This window comes from Eulemur rufifrons, chromosome 11 (assembly GCF_041146395.1).
Source record: "Eulemur rufifrons isolate Redbay chromosome 11, OSU_ERuf_1, whole genome shotgun sequence".
NCBI classification, from domain to species: Eukaryota; Metazoa; Chordata; class Mammalia; order Primates; family Lemuridae; genus Eulemur; species Eulemur rufifrons.
Genome location: NC_090993.1, coordinates 945617 through 962121, shown reverse-complemented (window position 1 = coordinate 962121; position 16505 = coordinate 945617). Strand labels below are relative to the sequence as shown.

Below are 16505 nucleotides of genomic sequence, written 5' to 3'. Positions count from 1 at the left end.
GTTAAAAATAATATTTTAATTGAAAAGATGCTTAACCCACATTTTTTAATGGGTTAAGGTTAATGTTTTGAGTTATTTTTGTAGCAGATGGTGTTAATTTAGTGTTTTTGGCAGTAGCTTTCAGTTAGCACTGATAGAAAAGATGAGCATTTGAAGGGAAACAATTGCTTGCCTTGTAAGTGGTGATGTTGAGTAATGACTAAGTATATTCATTTGCACAGCCAGTATAAACTCCAGACCCATGTTTCCCTGCCTTTTCCTTAAGTGGGTCATGTGATGTTTTTGTTTATCACTGACTTGAATATTGTCAAGTCTTACAAACCACATAACTTGACCATGAAATCAAGCAGCTGTTTCAAAGGACTCTTTGCAAATATATTTTATTTTTATTTTTTGGGTCATTGCAATGAAAAGAAGATTGTGCAATTTGTGTATGGATATTGGGACTTTTTCCCTCCCTCCCTTCCTTCCTTCTGCCTTCTTTAAAACAGGTTTCAAGGCAAAGATTTCCATAGTACTTCCTGGTTGGTGTTCTCTGTGCAGCCCCTGCCATCAGCAGTTGGCTTTTAGCTGAGGCTAATGGGCTAGTTATTTTATAAAACCAAGTAGTGTGTATGGTATTTGGTGGCTTTCTTTCAGAGATGACAGTGAGTTAGCGTCTGTGAGATTGTGACTTCTGCATTTTATCTAGATCTGGTCTTTGTCCTTTTGTTTTAGGAATAATGGGGAAGGAGCCTAATCCCTAGAGAATGGTATCTGAGTTTGTGAAGAAGCTGCCTAAATTGTTAGGGTGGTGCATGTGACTGGCGCCTGGGATGTTCTCAACATGTGTTTACTATTAAAATTGTTCCTGGGTCCTTTCTTTCTTTTGCAGGATATGTGTACCTATTAGTTGTGTAGAACTGTCAATATGCTGACCCTGGTGCTAGTGTGAAATGCTTCTCTGATGATTCCGTTACAGAGTGGGTTGTGTCAACATTGAGAATTCAGCATTATTATCTGATGAGAGCTCCTGCTCCATCTTAAGTATTGCACAGTTTGGTATTTATATGTGTGCACAGACACACATGTAGAATCATGCAATAAAGTCAGACAACAACATGTCCAAAAGAGGGGAGATTATTTCAGAGGCAAAATGTTTCTTTTGGGGTAAAAAATATATTTTAAATTCAGTTAACAAGTATATACTAAATGCCCATGATGTATATGGAACTATGTTTGATGCTTGTTAGAATTTATAAACAGCCATAAGTTCTTATTCCTTATCCATAAAAACCCTACAGTTTAGAATTGCTGATTTTAATAAGCCTTATGGTAGTAGCAGTACAGATGAGAGCAGGATTATCTCAAGACAAAGAGGTTAGAGAAAATCTTATGACATCATAACCTGGAGCTGGGACATGAAGATAGGATTTGGAGACGCGTGGCGGTGGAGGGGAGGAAACACCCAGGAGAGGAAGCCCAAGAGAAGGTGGGAAACTGCAGCGTGTGTTTGAGGGACCCGTATTGTTACGGTACAGGGAATACGTGCTAGAGAGGGGGGGAGACAAGATTGGTGCTGGGACATGTAGGACATTGAGTGCCACCCTGAGGAGACTCTGAAGCTTATATAATAGTGAGGTGACTGATCATCCATTTGTTTGATGACCAGCTGAGGGTCAGTTATGTGCCAGGTACCGCTTAGGCAGAACAGCAGAGTGGGTGAGAGCGCAGGCACGGGGGCACCTGGCTTCCAGAGTTACGTCCTGACTCATGACTTGTTGGCTTGGCGACCTTGGGTAAGTTTCTTCACCCTCTTTTTTGACAGGTCTAGGTCTGTCTGTAATGATAGGTTTGTCAAATCACCAAGTCATTGATTCTTATCAAATTTTTTAATGTGTGAGGTCTAAGAAGCTTTATAAGAACGTCCACTTCTAGTTGCTGATCTTAGGATATATAGAAAACTATTTTATCATCATTAACAAAAAATTTTAGTATTTTACAGAGAAGTTTTCAGTTGAGACTTTTTAAAAGCAGGATTGTTTTAGCTAATTTGATTTCTTTTGGATACTGTTGAATTTAAGTTAAATTTGAAATTTAAATGTTATGTTAAAGTAGAGAAAAATTTTAGGTTTGAGTTTAGATAAGTTAAAATTAAGATCCAAAAGCACCCAGAGAAATCACAATTAACTCAATTAATCTTGTGCCCATCTCTGCAGCTCAAGGATGGAGTGGGAGGAATGGGGGTTCTGTGTTTGACAGCCCTGCCCGAACCACATGGAGTGGGAATGATTTCTGCAAAGACAAAGTAGATGTTTATTTGTTGTTGCTGTTGATTTCTTAATCACAAAAGGTTAGGAAAGCGTGCTGGGTAGGCAGAATTAGAGCTTCCATAGCCTATGATAGGCAGACTGGGCTAGATCTGCAGTAGTCTTTGAGAATAGACTTTTAAGGAAGTGATAGGGATAGTTGAGATAAGTGACAAGTGTAACCTCATACGAGCTCATATTAGTGCGGCAAAAGTATGGGTATTAAATAGGTACCCGCAGTTTACTTTTTTTGTTCAAGGACACTTTTGTGGGTTCTGATTTTTTGTTGCTAGTAGTTAATATTTGGATACCCCACAATCACCCTCTAGTATCCGACTTATTTATTACCATGAGCTACCTTTTGATCTTTGGTACCGTCAGATAGTTTAGTTACATATTCAAATTGTGTGGCAAGACTTGTGATGGAGAGTGTGGGAAATGGGGTTTGGCCCAAGAAGGGAGCAGGAAAGGATTGGGCTTGTTGCTGTGTCTTGTTCTTTAAAATTTATGTCCCTTTAGTTGCTGACTGCTTTCCTCATATGACCACTGCTTTGCCGTAACCCTGAAACTGTGATATGATGTATGAGTTATGAGGTGTTCATTTCAGAAGTTATGAACTGAGCTCTAAATTCACTTGACAGAAACCAGACTCATTTTTACTCAGAGACTTTTAATGTAGTAGATTTGCAGCTAGAAGACCTGGGCTTGCATCTTGGCTCTTTTTCATATTACTTGTGTCACTTTGAGCAAGAAATGTAGTTTTTCTTAATTTTTTTCTTATCAATAAAGTGGAAATAGTCATTTTTATTGTAGGTTGTTGCAGTGAGGCTTAAATGAGATGCTAAGAAAGCATTTTATACATTTCTAAAGACTATTTAAATGTCAAGTGTCATCAGTGCCTTGTGAGTCTCTGAAGGCAGGCAGTGTGTCACGCTTACCTGAAGTACCTACAGTGCTAAGGCACAGATCTTGACGTTGGAAGCTCTGTGAGGACAGGACTTTGTCTGTTTTGTCTTGTCCCGTCCCACTGTATCCCCAGTGTCTATAGAATCGTGCTTATTTCATTTTCTTTATTTCTAAGGTTAACAACTTTTTATAATTTTTTTCCCTTTATCTGCTTTTCTTGGAAGTTTGGTTATTCCTTCTCCATCTTAGAAAAAATGGCGTATGTAGAGCACAGCACCCTATCCTGTAGCTGGATAGAAAAGCTAACTCTTTGGGCCAGTCCCTAAAAGTGAAGAGTGAGGAGATTAACAGTGGGATTCTCTTTCAGTTCTATGTCTGCCTCAAATAGAAGGGAACAAGATAATAGATGGGAATCTGGAGGATACAAATACTGAAAAAATGTTTCACTAAGAGTTGAATAGGAATTTGGGTGTCACAGTGGAATGGAGAACCCAGAAAAGGAGTCTGAGCTGAGTCCACGGAAAGATGAGCTAGACTGTAATGAGGTGCACGGGGCTTTACTGCTGAGACAGACATTCTGTCACAGCCAGGTGGGCACACTGAGCTTACACAGGGAACATCTCATCCAGGTGCACGCTTTCAAAACGCCACCCTGTTTATATTTTTATGTAGGCAAATCAGCATTCCTATAATGAGAGATGATAGTTAAGACTTTATATTTTCGGATGGTATCCCTACAATCCTTTTTAGTAGGCTAAACATAGCCTTCACATTAGTTCTCCTGAAAGTGAACTATTTGACTCGTATCCTGGCTCTGTTACACACGAGCTATGTGATACTGAGCAAGTTACTCAACTTATTTTGATTCTCTTTTTTCTCCCAGCTGTAAAGCAGAATAATGTTTATCCTGTAGAGTTGCTGTTAGGAGGAAAAATAATACACGTAAAGTACCTAGTACAGTGCCAAGTTCATAGTAGAGATTCAGTTAATAATGGTGGGTATCATTTTTTGATCTAGGCTTAGTGTGTGACTGTATGTCATTTGACAATAAGTACCACTAATACAATATGAGCATTACAAATGTTGGTCTTGTGATTCAGTATTTGTTTTTAGACTAAATGTATATTATGTTTTCCTTTCATAGGTTTCTGAGAGAGCAGACACCATCTTATTTCTGTTGAATTATATGTAGTAACTCAGAAGGCATATCTCAGCTGTCAGAAGCAGCTTTGTTGAACAGGTAATTTCAAATTTTGAAAGGGCTACTTACTCTTTAATTTTACTTGGATTATATTTGTATACTTGACGTAGATAATCAATCATCTTCTTGAACTAAATTGGAGTCATTCAGATTATAAGACATACCAATTGTATTTACTCTGTATTGTAGTTTTCTTTCTTTTAAAAAAAACTTTGGTAATACAGTTGATTTTCCAATCCTGATGACTACTACTATGCTATGTGATATGGACACAGTGAACAAAGACTGTAGTCTAACAAATATGCTCTGTGATATGGACAAAGTAATGAAATAGTTGCCTTGCATATATTTAAACATTTTTCCCAAATGATTTTGAATGTATTTTGTTTAACAAGAAAATACCAGGTGTATTTGGAATCATCTCAGTGGGAAGTTTGTTACTAGGGTGGGAAGGAGATAAGGTGGAAAGAAGTTGTGTGCAATGGTAAATTTTATACTTCTTTTAGACAAATTTAGTGTCTATTTAAAAATTTTGCATAATTCATCAGACTTCCTAGATCTCTATTTTGTATTTAGGATAGTAGTAGCAGATAGAACTTGTGTTAGACTATGAATAATTTTGCCTCTTGAGATAGAAGGAATAAAGTGATTTGTTTTCTGAAGATAAACTTTGTGCTATTATAGGGTCTTTGTAAACACAATTGGAAAAAAAAATCAGGCTTAAATTCTTTTATTCTCATGATGTTTATAAGTGAGCACACTAAGAGAGACTATTGTGACTGTGAAGGTTTCTTCCTTTATCTTTATGTTGATCCAGAGATAACATAAGTTGGTGAATTCTCAGTAAATGTACAGAAGTGGTAATATGTGAACAAACCTCAGAGTCTACTTGGAACTAGTGCTTTATTATCATTTGGAAAACAAAAATTACCATTTAAACAATTTACTATCTGGGAATGACTATCATCATGACAGGACAAACTTTATTTTCACTAGAAAATAGAGTAAGAAAGTAGAAAGAGCACTGGAATGAAAATCAGGAACCTACAATTTCTGCTTGCCCTATCTTTCAGTAACTGACTGTGAGGCCTTAAGTAACTCATTTAATCTCTGAGTTTTAGTTATTTTCTCTGTAAAATGAGAGAGTTAGAGTTAAATATCAAGGTCCCTTCTACCTATGAGATGGAAGTCTTGTAATAAAACAAATAGCATTAAGGAAGACACCCAGGACTGCTTAGTTAGAACCATCCAGTTGTGCCACATTTAGCAAGAAATTAAAAAGAAATATGTATATATTTTCCTATTGTCATGATTTAGTGGAAGTATTAACAGTAATGGGCTCCAGAGACAGAAGGTGGCGTCGCATCCTAGCTTAATCATTATTGGCTTTGTGGCCTTAGCAAATCACTGATGCTCAATTTGTCTGTAATAGAGATGGTAATACGTACCTGGGACAGAGACTACTGTTGTACCCTAGTGGCCACTCTTCTCGGGAGAGAGAAGCCGTAGGCCTGCCCCCAGTCTTAGCCAGCCCATGACTGCCCAACTACAACTGCATTCCCCAGGTAGATACAGCTAGGGCGGGTCCTGTGACTAAGTTTGGGCCACTGGGATATGAAAGGAAGAGGTGTGGGCAACTTTTGGGGTCATCTTCTTAAAGAAAAAGCCATTTGCCCTGGATGTGCTTTTTTCCTTTTTCTCTTTGTATGAAAAATGACAAGAATTGAAGCAGCAGCCTCGGATCCAGAGATGGGCGCCAAATGCTGAAGATGGCAGAGCCGACCGGCTAGTCCGGGTTCCCTGGAGCAGAGCTGTCTGTCCACCCTGTGTTATCCGCTTACCTTCGAGCTGTTATGTGAGAGAGAAATAAACTTGTGTTTTATGTAAGCCCTTTTTTTTTCTTTGTTACAGCCAATTGATCTATTTAGTGGCCTAAACAAAACACTGCTTTAAAGGGTTGTGAAGACTAGAGATTATAAATTGCCTAGTTTAGTGTGCAACAGAGAGTCGGAACTCTATCAATAGTGTTATCTGCCATTTGTTAAATATTTACTTTCTACCTATTGTGGGTGGGAATATAAATATAAAGGTCATGAAAATGATTTCTATTAATAGTGGATTTAAGAAAAATAAAAACAAGGATTCTAACAATTGAAAAAAGCATATAAAATAATTAGCCACAAATTAGAAAACACAATTTTTCTAGTGTCATAATAGTAACCAAAAATATAATTTATCTGAAATGAAACAGTAAGAAATGGATAAGAAGACCCTTGTGGACAACACAATTTAATTAAGCAAAAAGAATGTAAAAATATGTGTTAAGGTATTTCATGTTACTTAATGTTATAAAATGTTTCTCACAACGTTTAGATAGATTTATAGGTCTAATTAATGTTAAAAACTCAAATGCTGAGACAGCATATAATGGAAAGCATTGGTCCTCGGGTCTACCCTTCTTCATCCCTGCATGATCATCCCCAGAGGTAACTACTTATAACTCTGTTAGCAGTTTCTTTTCGTATTTACCTCTGTATTTCTCCATACTGTTTCCACTTCCATTTAAAAATTTTTCAATTTTAGTATGTGTTGACTTACCACTAAGGCAAATGAAGATTAGCTCTTCTATACTTTGTCAGTTCTCTCTCTCTCTCTCACTCTCTAGTGTCTGGGAAATTGCTTAAGCTTATTCTTCCAACCTTACAATTACTAATATATATATTTTTAAAATTTCTGCTCTCATTTGAACTTTTCAAAAGCTTTTTCTTCTTTTCTGAGCATTCATCTTTATAGTATGTTATTGTTTCATAGATAGAATTTCATCTCATGTCTCTGAAAATAATAATTTTTAAAAAACGATTTCTTTGTGCACTGTATTGTCTCTTTTTTGTTTTTCTATTTGATTTTGTTTCTTTCCTTCATGACAGAAGCATTCCTTGATTGTTCCTCAAATGTTTAGCTAATACTGAAAATCTTAGTGGAAACTGTGTGTGCGTGGGTTTCACTCTAGGGCTGTTAGTTGAAGACCAGATTTATTTTATTGACAGTTCTCTGACTCTTCCCATCTATGTTTTTGGACTGATTTCTCTTTCCAAAAAAGAGTCTTCCTTTCTCCTGTGTAGGGAGCATAAGTCTGGCTACCAGTTTCTGGAAGTCGAATAAGGGAAGAATCAAGAGGTGGAGGGTGACCTCACTGCTCATATACAGACACTGTTTGTCTTACGGTAGGATCACACCCCGATAAACCCATTGTAAGTTGAAAATATCGTAAGTCAAAGATGCATTGGATACACCTAACCTCCTCTACCTTAAATGTGCTCACAACACTTGCATTAGCCTACAGATAGGCAACATCATCTAATAGGAAGCCTATTTTATGATAAAGTGTGGACTATCTCATGTAATTTGTTGACTACTGTACTGAAAGTGAACAACAGAATGGTTGTATGGGTACTTGAAGTATCATTTCTACTGAATGTGCATTGCTTTTGCACCATGGGGGTAAAGTTGAAAAATCGTTAACTTTCATTTAATCTCCCTCTTCTCAGTACAGTATCTTATCTTCACTCTCAGTTGAGCCTCAGACTCAGTCCCAGAGTCTAAAGTCTGTCTGATGGTTCTTTCTAGAGACTAAAGTACTTTTCTCTTGCTAGAGTGAAAGTCAATTGAAGAATTGTATTAATAGAGAGGCATCTAAAGTCTAACTGTTCCTTGTGCAGGCTTTCTGCCATCCTTCTGATTTTAGCTTCGCCCACAACTCTGCCCCATATTCCTGAACCTTTCTAAGATTTTCTTTTTTTGTTTGAGACAGAGTCTCACTCTGTTGCCCAGGCTAGAGTGCCGTGGCGTCAGCCTAGCTCACAGCAACCTCAAACTCCCGGGCTCAAGTGATCCTCCTGCCTCAGCCTCCCGGGTAGCTGGGACTACAGGCATGCACCACCATGCCCGGCTAATTTTTTCTATTTTTAGTTGTTTGGCTAATTTCTTTCTATTTTTAGTAGAGATGGGGTCTCGCTCTTGCTCAGGCTGGTCTCGAATCGAACTCCTGAGCTCAAGCAGTCCTCCTGCCTTGGCCTCGCAGAGTGCTAGGATTACAGGCGTGAGCCACTGTGCCTGGACTTCTTTTATCTTCTTTAATCCCTTCCAGACTTATCTTTGGTGTTTATACTTAAAAAAAAAAAATTCCATCATGTTAGTGGGCTTTTGGGAGCGAGTGGAGACAAATGCACTTATCTAATCTATTTTAACTAGGTATCTTTCAATTTTTAAAAATAGTGAACAAAGTTTAAACAAAATAGCATGAAAACAAAAGGACTGTTAAGAGGAGGTAGTTTGGTGCTATGTAGGTTTCTCCAGAGGCAAACCTCGTTTAAGATCAGCCTATTTTCCCATTTGGCTCCAGCATTTTTACCCTTTTCAACACGGTTTGTGTTAGCATGTACCAGGCCTCCAGCGTTGGGAATGCTCAGTGTTCCTGGTGCCTGGCAAATTGCAGTCTAGTGGCTGGTGAAAATCTCCAGTGTCAGGCAGACTGTTATTTTTCTTCCTAAGCAATTTCTGAAATACATGCTAATAAATTTCTAGTCCACAATTCATATTGAGTCTAAAATCAGTGGAAATTTTAGTGGTAAGTCAAATAGTGCGTTAGCTTTGTGCCATGTGTATCAGTATTAATAGAATGCTTCCAGTTGCAAATATTAATAACAGAAAACCTAACTAGGTAAAACAATAAAAGAGATTTATTAATTTCCTTAACTGGGAAGCTTAGAGATACTTTAGTCTTCAGGTGCTGTTTGATCAAGTCCCTGGCATTGTTTCTCTGCAGTTCTCTGAGTTCTGCTCTTATCTACGTGTTAACTTTGGTTTTAGTCTGACTTCGCTCACCTTGTGCTGGGCGTCCACTGCCCCCCATTCCTAAGTTCATGGAAGACAATTTTTCCATGGATGGGGCAGTGGGGGGATATTGGAGCTCTGCAGCCTGCGGACCGCAGCTGTAGGGCATGCAGATACGTAGATCCATTAGTTTTCATGAAGATATCAACTGACAAGGCTGTTAGGATAATAAGGAATTCATGTGACATGTTTAACATCATGTCCAACACATCGTATGCAGCCTGTAAATGGCACTAAGATAGCACCTATGATGATAACAGGCACGTCTCTTCTTCCATGGTCAAATGAGCAAGGAAGAGATGGGCTTATCTGTTCTAGCTATTTCTTTTATTTAAAACAAAAGGTCAAAAAACCCAAAACCACCTGTTATTACTTGTAGCGAAGTTCTTCCTGAGAGCAGGTTGAAATAGATACTATACCCCATTCCTGTCTTTCCACAAAGTCAATCTGAATGGATGAGTGAATGAACAAATCACTGAAATTACTTCATCTGTTACTGATGACTTCACCAGCCACTGAAATGTCGCCACCACACTGATACAGTACGGTCGCTATGCATAGCTGGAAACTCCTCACCAAGCCACAGCCGACAGGAAAATGGTGGCATGAAGTAGAGATGGTATTGGAAGCTTTTCAGCTTTGTTCTGCAACGTTCTAACTGTCCCTTATAAAGTGAGAAAATTCTTACTAGGACTAAAATCAAACAAAAACATATTAGTTTTAAGTGAAAGAAGCCAGTCACAAAAGGTCATATGTTATATGATTCTATTTATGTGAAATGTCCAGAATAGGCAAACCCATAAATACATAAAGTAGACCAGTGGTTGTCTAGGGCAGAGGGAGGGGATAGGAGTGGGAATGAGGAGTGACTATTAATGGGTATGGGTTTCTTTTAGGGGTGTTAAAATTTTCCTAAAATTAGATGTGGTAGTGACTGCACAACTCTGTGACTATACTAAAAACCATTGACCTGTATGGCTTACAGTGGGAGATTCTGGGTGGAAACTCTTTAAAGAATAAATAACAGTGACTTGTAATTAGTTCAGTGGCAACTATATAGGTACTTCTGAAATACCTGAGATTATTTTAAAACACTTCTTTCAGAAGTGTTAGCTTTTATTACATGAATCTTTTTTATACTATTTGCTTTCTAAACCAATTTTTATAGATCAGTCTATTGCAAATTCTTCATATGGTATGTCTCACAAAACCTTCTTTAGTGATCTGTATCTTAATGGAGAGCAGAATGACTCATAGAAATGAGGCAGGAGAGAGTTCTTTAATGCTGACGAAGAGGGAAAAAAGTCTCTTTTCGACAGGGATAAAGATAGCAGCAAGAACCAAAGACTTGGCTGTCGCAGCTAAAAGGAGTGATTAATCCTTGATAAACCAAAAGGAAAGGCTCTGCTTCTTGAATTCTGTAAAAGTCTGGACTGAAGGCCAAGAAGTGTTAAATCACAATAGCAATCAAAAAACAAGAAAGAAAGATGAAAAGAAAGATGAGATTAACAATGGTAGTCCTAGCAAACAAGACGGTTAGATGTGGGGGAGGCCAGAGGCAGATGCATTCCGCAGAAGAGTCAGTTTTAAAAGAAGTAAAAGTAGGTAAATGGAGTCACTGTCATGGTTACCACTGGAGACACTGGTGTTACACGTTATACCCCTGCTGAGGTGTGGTGCTGGGGCTAGGAAAGGCACCGTGGATTGCACTGGCCCTTAAAACGTTACCTTTTTACACACCAAGTGTTCATCTCTAGAATGTATCCAGAATAGCTTGTTCTTCTGTCTTTGTTTTCATATTTTTAAAGTAGCATTTACACATTTATTTCCTAAAATCCCATGATGTCAATTGTTCTTACCAGGCTTTAATAGACTCCACCCCCTTTTTGCTTCCCTTGGTACTTTTTATTTGTGGTATGAGAAAGCACAGTGTAAAGCTGTGGTCCCCAACCCCTGGGCCGAGGACCAGTGCTGGTCTGTGGCCTGTTAGGAACCAGGCAGCACAGCAGGCGGTGAGCGGTAGGCGAGTGAGCAAAGCGGCATTTGTGTTTAGAGCCGCTCCCCGTCAGTCGCATCACCGCGTAAGCCCCGCCTCCTGTCAGATCAGCCGCAGCGTTAGATCCTCATAGGAGCACAGACCGTTCTGTGCACTGCGCATGTGACAGATCTAGGCGGTGCTCGTTATGGGAACCAAATGCCTGAGGATCTGACGTGGAGCTGAGGCGGTGATGCTAGTGCTGGGGAGCAGCTGCAAATACAGATTATCATTAGCAGAGAGGCTTGACTGCAGAATCAATGTAATGCACTTGAACCATCCCCAAAGAATCCCACCTCCCCATTTCTCTGTGGAAAAATTGTCTTCCATGAAACTGATCCCTGGTGCCAAAAAGGTTGGGGACCGCTGGTATAAAGCATAATAGTATCACCTCATTTTATAGGAATGGGGAAATCAGGTTGAAGGTTAAGTGGTTTGTGCAAGTAATGAAAGGAAGGAGGCTTTCAACTGTAGCTTAGAAACCAGGAGTTTGGTATTTTTATAGGGAAAAATATGATGGCTAATTGAACAGGCTTTCTGAATTAAACTTTTTTTATGCTTGAATATACACTTAAGTATTAAATCTTTCAAGTATTATCTGTATCAGTACTGACTAATCTGCCTTCAGTTATATAATGGATGGCTGATCCGGCCTTTCCTTTTAAGAAAATCCTTGATGTATTAGACTGTTAAAACAAATTCTAACATTTGGTGTTCATTAGTGGTGTAACCGAAACAAAAACATTTTAATGGTTGATCCCAGAGTATTTTGAAGTTAGTGTAACTTTGCTGGGAAGGTATTTAAGCTTTCGTATCAATTGCAAATAGGCCATGAGCCAATTTTCAAAGCTGTTTCTAAGTAAGACATTGAGTTATTCTGAATGCAAAAAATACATTTGGTGGCACTGTGCCATGTGGTGAGGAAACAGAATGAAACAATTACAAATGGGATTTGTATTGATAATTGTATTTCTAAGTGAGTAGTTAGATATTGTGAAGTGAGATTTAGCATTATTCCCCAGTGTGTTTACAATTGCTTAAATTTAGTTGTAGGCCATGAATGAGTTGTTCTGAATTATAAAAAAAGATGTGAATTACTGAGCAACAATTAAAACTTCAAACTCTACATTTAGGGTTTAGCTAATTGACTTAACTAAAAATGGGATGCTTCAACTTTTTTACTGTAAATTCCAAGAATATTGCTAAGTGTCATTTATCTATTAAGTTAAAATAACTTTTTGTAATCCAATGTTTAAAAAGGTAAAATCTCAAGATACCAAATTACTAGTTTTTGGCAGGGCTAAGGAGTTTAGCAAAAATGATTTTTCTTCTAAAGAATATTCAAACTAATTTACTTTGCTTGTGGTAAATCCCAAAAAAAGGTACAACAAAGGATTATTAATGTTATAAGGGCATTCAAAATTGACTCTGCTGTTTGTCATCTTAAGCAACAAAAGAAGTGGAAGACAAAATAATTAGATTGATAGTAAATATAATCTGATGGTTTATATGTTTGTTTTGACATTTAACCATGGACACTATTGCTTGCAAGGACTCTTTCAAAAGAAATCTCAGTGTAAATATTTTTTATTCCAAGTTGTTTTGACTTAAATAAATTTTCAATGTAAGATAAAAGACAAAAATCACCCAAATATTAGATCTGTTTTCAACAAGTATTTTTGAAACTTTATGTAGATTTACAATGCAATTTATATTAGCACAGTAAACATTTCTTAACACTCTGCTTTAAGAGTTTCTGGATATTTGAACAATATGTTTAGGTCGTTTTGAATTATTTTTATTATGACTGTGAACTGATTTGTTTACATGTGTGTGTTTGTGTGTTTGGGCTCTATCCTGACCTCAGCAAGACTATTTAATGTTAGTTTTATCATAAGATAATTTTGAAGCTTTTACTTGCCCCCCCCCCCCATTATATACAACTTTTTGGGTAGAAATTTCTTTTGGAGTGTAATATTTGGAAATGCATTAATCACTTGACATATTTCAGTATTCAGAATAATTTACAGTGAATCTGAATTTTCAGTGACTAGTCAATGTCCTTTTGAAATACCTGCTGTTTCAAAAGCAGGATCTTAGGTAGGATATACATTTGTCAGGTTTAATTTATAGCATATTTGGGAAATACATTTTAAATATTGCTTTCCTACCAGCTTAATATTTCATTTTGAAAAATAACTCAGTTAAAAAATGGAATGTATTTTTTAGTTTATTAACTTGTTTGTTATTTATTTTGGTTTAGTATTTATTTTATTTATTTTTTCTAGGTCCATATTACACAATCTTGCTAATAGAATAAAATGCCATTAGATCTAAGTAGCTTTGAATAATATTTTAATCATCATTTTTTTCTGTTTTATCTTAATTTTGTTGTTTTTGAGAGAGTGTTACATTCTTATTTTTTCTGATTATGCTAGCCCATTTGGTTTGTATGTAGAATAAGAGCTGTGCTTGTTCATTAGGAAAAAGAAAGATAGAAGGTAGGTAGATTTATTTGGATAGCATTTTCAATGATGTGAACAGTGGCATACTGTGGCTAACAAAATCAAATGTCATTTTTATGATGATGAATAAGTATAGGTAACAAGTATAATGATAGAGTTTAAGTATCAATTTCTGATACTTTCTATCCAAAGATGCAGTAAAGCTGAAAATCAATAAAGCTTAAGAAGCTGTGATCTCTAAGTTCATTTTCTCATTATGATAAGTATCACTGTTTTATGCATAATGGAGTATATTTCAGGTTAGTTTTAAAAACAGATGCTGCGTGCATGTGGTACAAAATTCGAAAGGTGTGAAGGTCTAGAGCAATAGTCCCTCTGCAGTTGCCCTTCAGCCTCCTGGTTCCTTTCCCTGGAGACAACTGTTGGTACCAGTTTCTTTATCTTTTCAGAAATTTTATGCAGATAAAACATAAATGTAATGTGCACATGTTTTATTTTATAATTTATTTTCCAAATTGTAGCACATTAATAACAGTGTTCTGTGTCTGTTTCCCCCCATTTAACATACGTTGGACATCATCCATTCAAGAGATGTTTATTGAGTACTTGGTCACTGTCTTAGAATATAGCAGTAAGCAAAACAGAAAGGTCTCTGCTCTTGGGCATCTCATATGAAAGTGGAGGAGACAGACATGAGCAGGAAAGGGGAAAAAGAGAGGGAAGGGGAGTGGGGAGAGAGAGAATGTGAATGAATTAAAAATAGGGTGATGTGGTGAGAAAATGTAGTGGGCTGTTCTTTTGAACTGGGTGCTTAGGGAAGGCCTCCGAGGAATTGGCTTTTAAATGGAGACCTGAATGAGAAGAAGGGCCCGGCCAACCGAAGTTCAGAGGAGAGAGGCTCCAGGGACCTGAAGAAGGTCGGCATAGCTGGAGGGTAAAGAGGGTAAAGGTGATAGGAGGTCAGGGGCTAGGCCCTGGAGGTCCCAGGTAGAGTTTGGATTTCATTTTAACTTTGACGAAAGGCCATTGGAAGATTTGCTTATTTGCTTGTTTGTTGTGTCAATAGAATGATATCTGCCTTAGGTTTTTAAAAGATTACTCTGGCTGCTGTGAGGATTCTATGTTGTAGATGGTCCTGTATCAGTGTATATAGAGCTGCTTGGCATTCCACTGTATGTATGGATGTATGTATGTATTTATTTTCTTAGTGCCTTTTGTTGGACCTTTAGATTGTTTCCCATTTTTGCATTTTGTAAACAATATCACAATGGAAATCCTTATATACCAATCTTTTTTTACAATTAAAAAAAATTGAAGAATGTTGAAGCATGATGATTCTTCTAAGAGAGAATTAGTGATATGCATCTAAACTTTGTCCTGCCCAGCAGAATTTTGTAGAAGGCCAAGTATCTTTACTATGAACATTGTGGTGGGTGGGTAGTCACAAACATTGAGTGATCTCAGTAACCAGTGTTGAATGAACATTGCTGAGCCTCTCCATGTTAGTTTCTTTTTAAGTCAGCTTTATTAGAATGTAATTTATAGGTATAATAAAATACACCTATTTTAAGTGTACAGTTTTAAGCATTTTGGTAAATCTGTGGCCATGTAGCCACACCACAGTCAAGACATAGAACACTTAGAAAGTTCCCTTGTGGCCCTGCACTCCTCGGTCTCTCTTTCTCACGGCAGCCCAGGCAGTCACCGATTTCCTTTTGTCACTATAGATGGTTTTAATACAAATGGCATCACACAGTATGTCCTCTTTTGTGTCTGGCTGCTTTTGCTTAGCATAATATTTCTGAGATTCATCCATCCTTTTGTCCGTCAGTACTTTGTTCGTCTTTATTGCCGAGTAGTATTCCATTACACACTGATGGACCTTTGCATTGTTTGCATTTTTTGTCTACTTTGAATAAAACTCCTGTGAACATTTGTGTATGTCTTTGTGTGGAAATATATTTTTATATCTCTTGGGTTAATATTTATGGGTGAAATTTCAGGGTCCTATGTTAAATTTATGAGAAACCGCCAAATAATTTTCAGAGTTGTATTCTTTCACATTCCCGTCAATGATATATGAAAGTTCTAGTTGCTTCACGTCCTTGTCCACACTTAATCTTGTTAGTCATTTTAATTTTAGTCATTCTGGTGGATGGGTGTTGGTATTTAATCTGGTTTGAATTTGCATCTTTTCATGTGCTTGTTTGCTATCCATATAGCTTCTTTTGTGAAGTGTCTGTTCAAATCATTTGCCCATTTTTAAGTTGGGTTGTCTTCTTGTTATTGAATTTTAAGAGTTCTTTATGTATTCCGGATATGAGTCCTTTGCTGGATGGAAGTATTATGAATATGTTCTCTAGTCTGTGGCTGGCTTTTACATCCTCTTGATGGTGTTTCTGAAGGCAGAAATTTTTATTTTGTTGAAGTTAAGTTTATCAATTATTCTTACATGGTTTGTGCTTTTTGTACCTTATCTAACGAAATCTTTCCTGAGACCAAGGTCTTAAAGATTTTCTTCTAGATTTTTTCTCTTGAGATTTTATAGTTTTAGGTTTGTTTTTTTTTTTTGAGACAGAGTCTCACTTTGTTGCCCGGGCTAGAGTAAGTGCCGTAGCGTCAGCCTAGTTCACAGCAACCTCAAACTCCTGGGCTTACGTGATCCTTCTGCATCAGCCTCCCGAGTAGCTGCGACTACAGGCATGTGCCACCATGGC

The 16505-nt window shown here is 37.4% G+C and overlaps 1 protein-coding gene across 1 annotated transcript in view; it reads left to right on the top strand.

The window, feature by feature from the left end:
- The first annotated feature begins 1701 nt into the window (after window positions 1-1701).
- DISP1 (dispatched RND transporter family member 1) overlaps window positions 1702-16505 on the top strand; it is a 125552-nt gene continuing 110748 nt past the window's right edge. The window contains exons 1-3 of the mRNA XM_069484590.1: window positions 1702-1778; window positions 4339-4434; window positions 6117-6278. The gene's annotated coding sequence lies outside the window, so the exon portion shown is untranslated. The remainder of the gene's footprint in view (window positions 1779-4338; window positions 4435-6116; window positions 6279-16505) is intronic.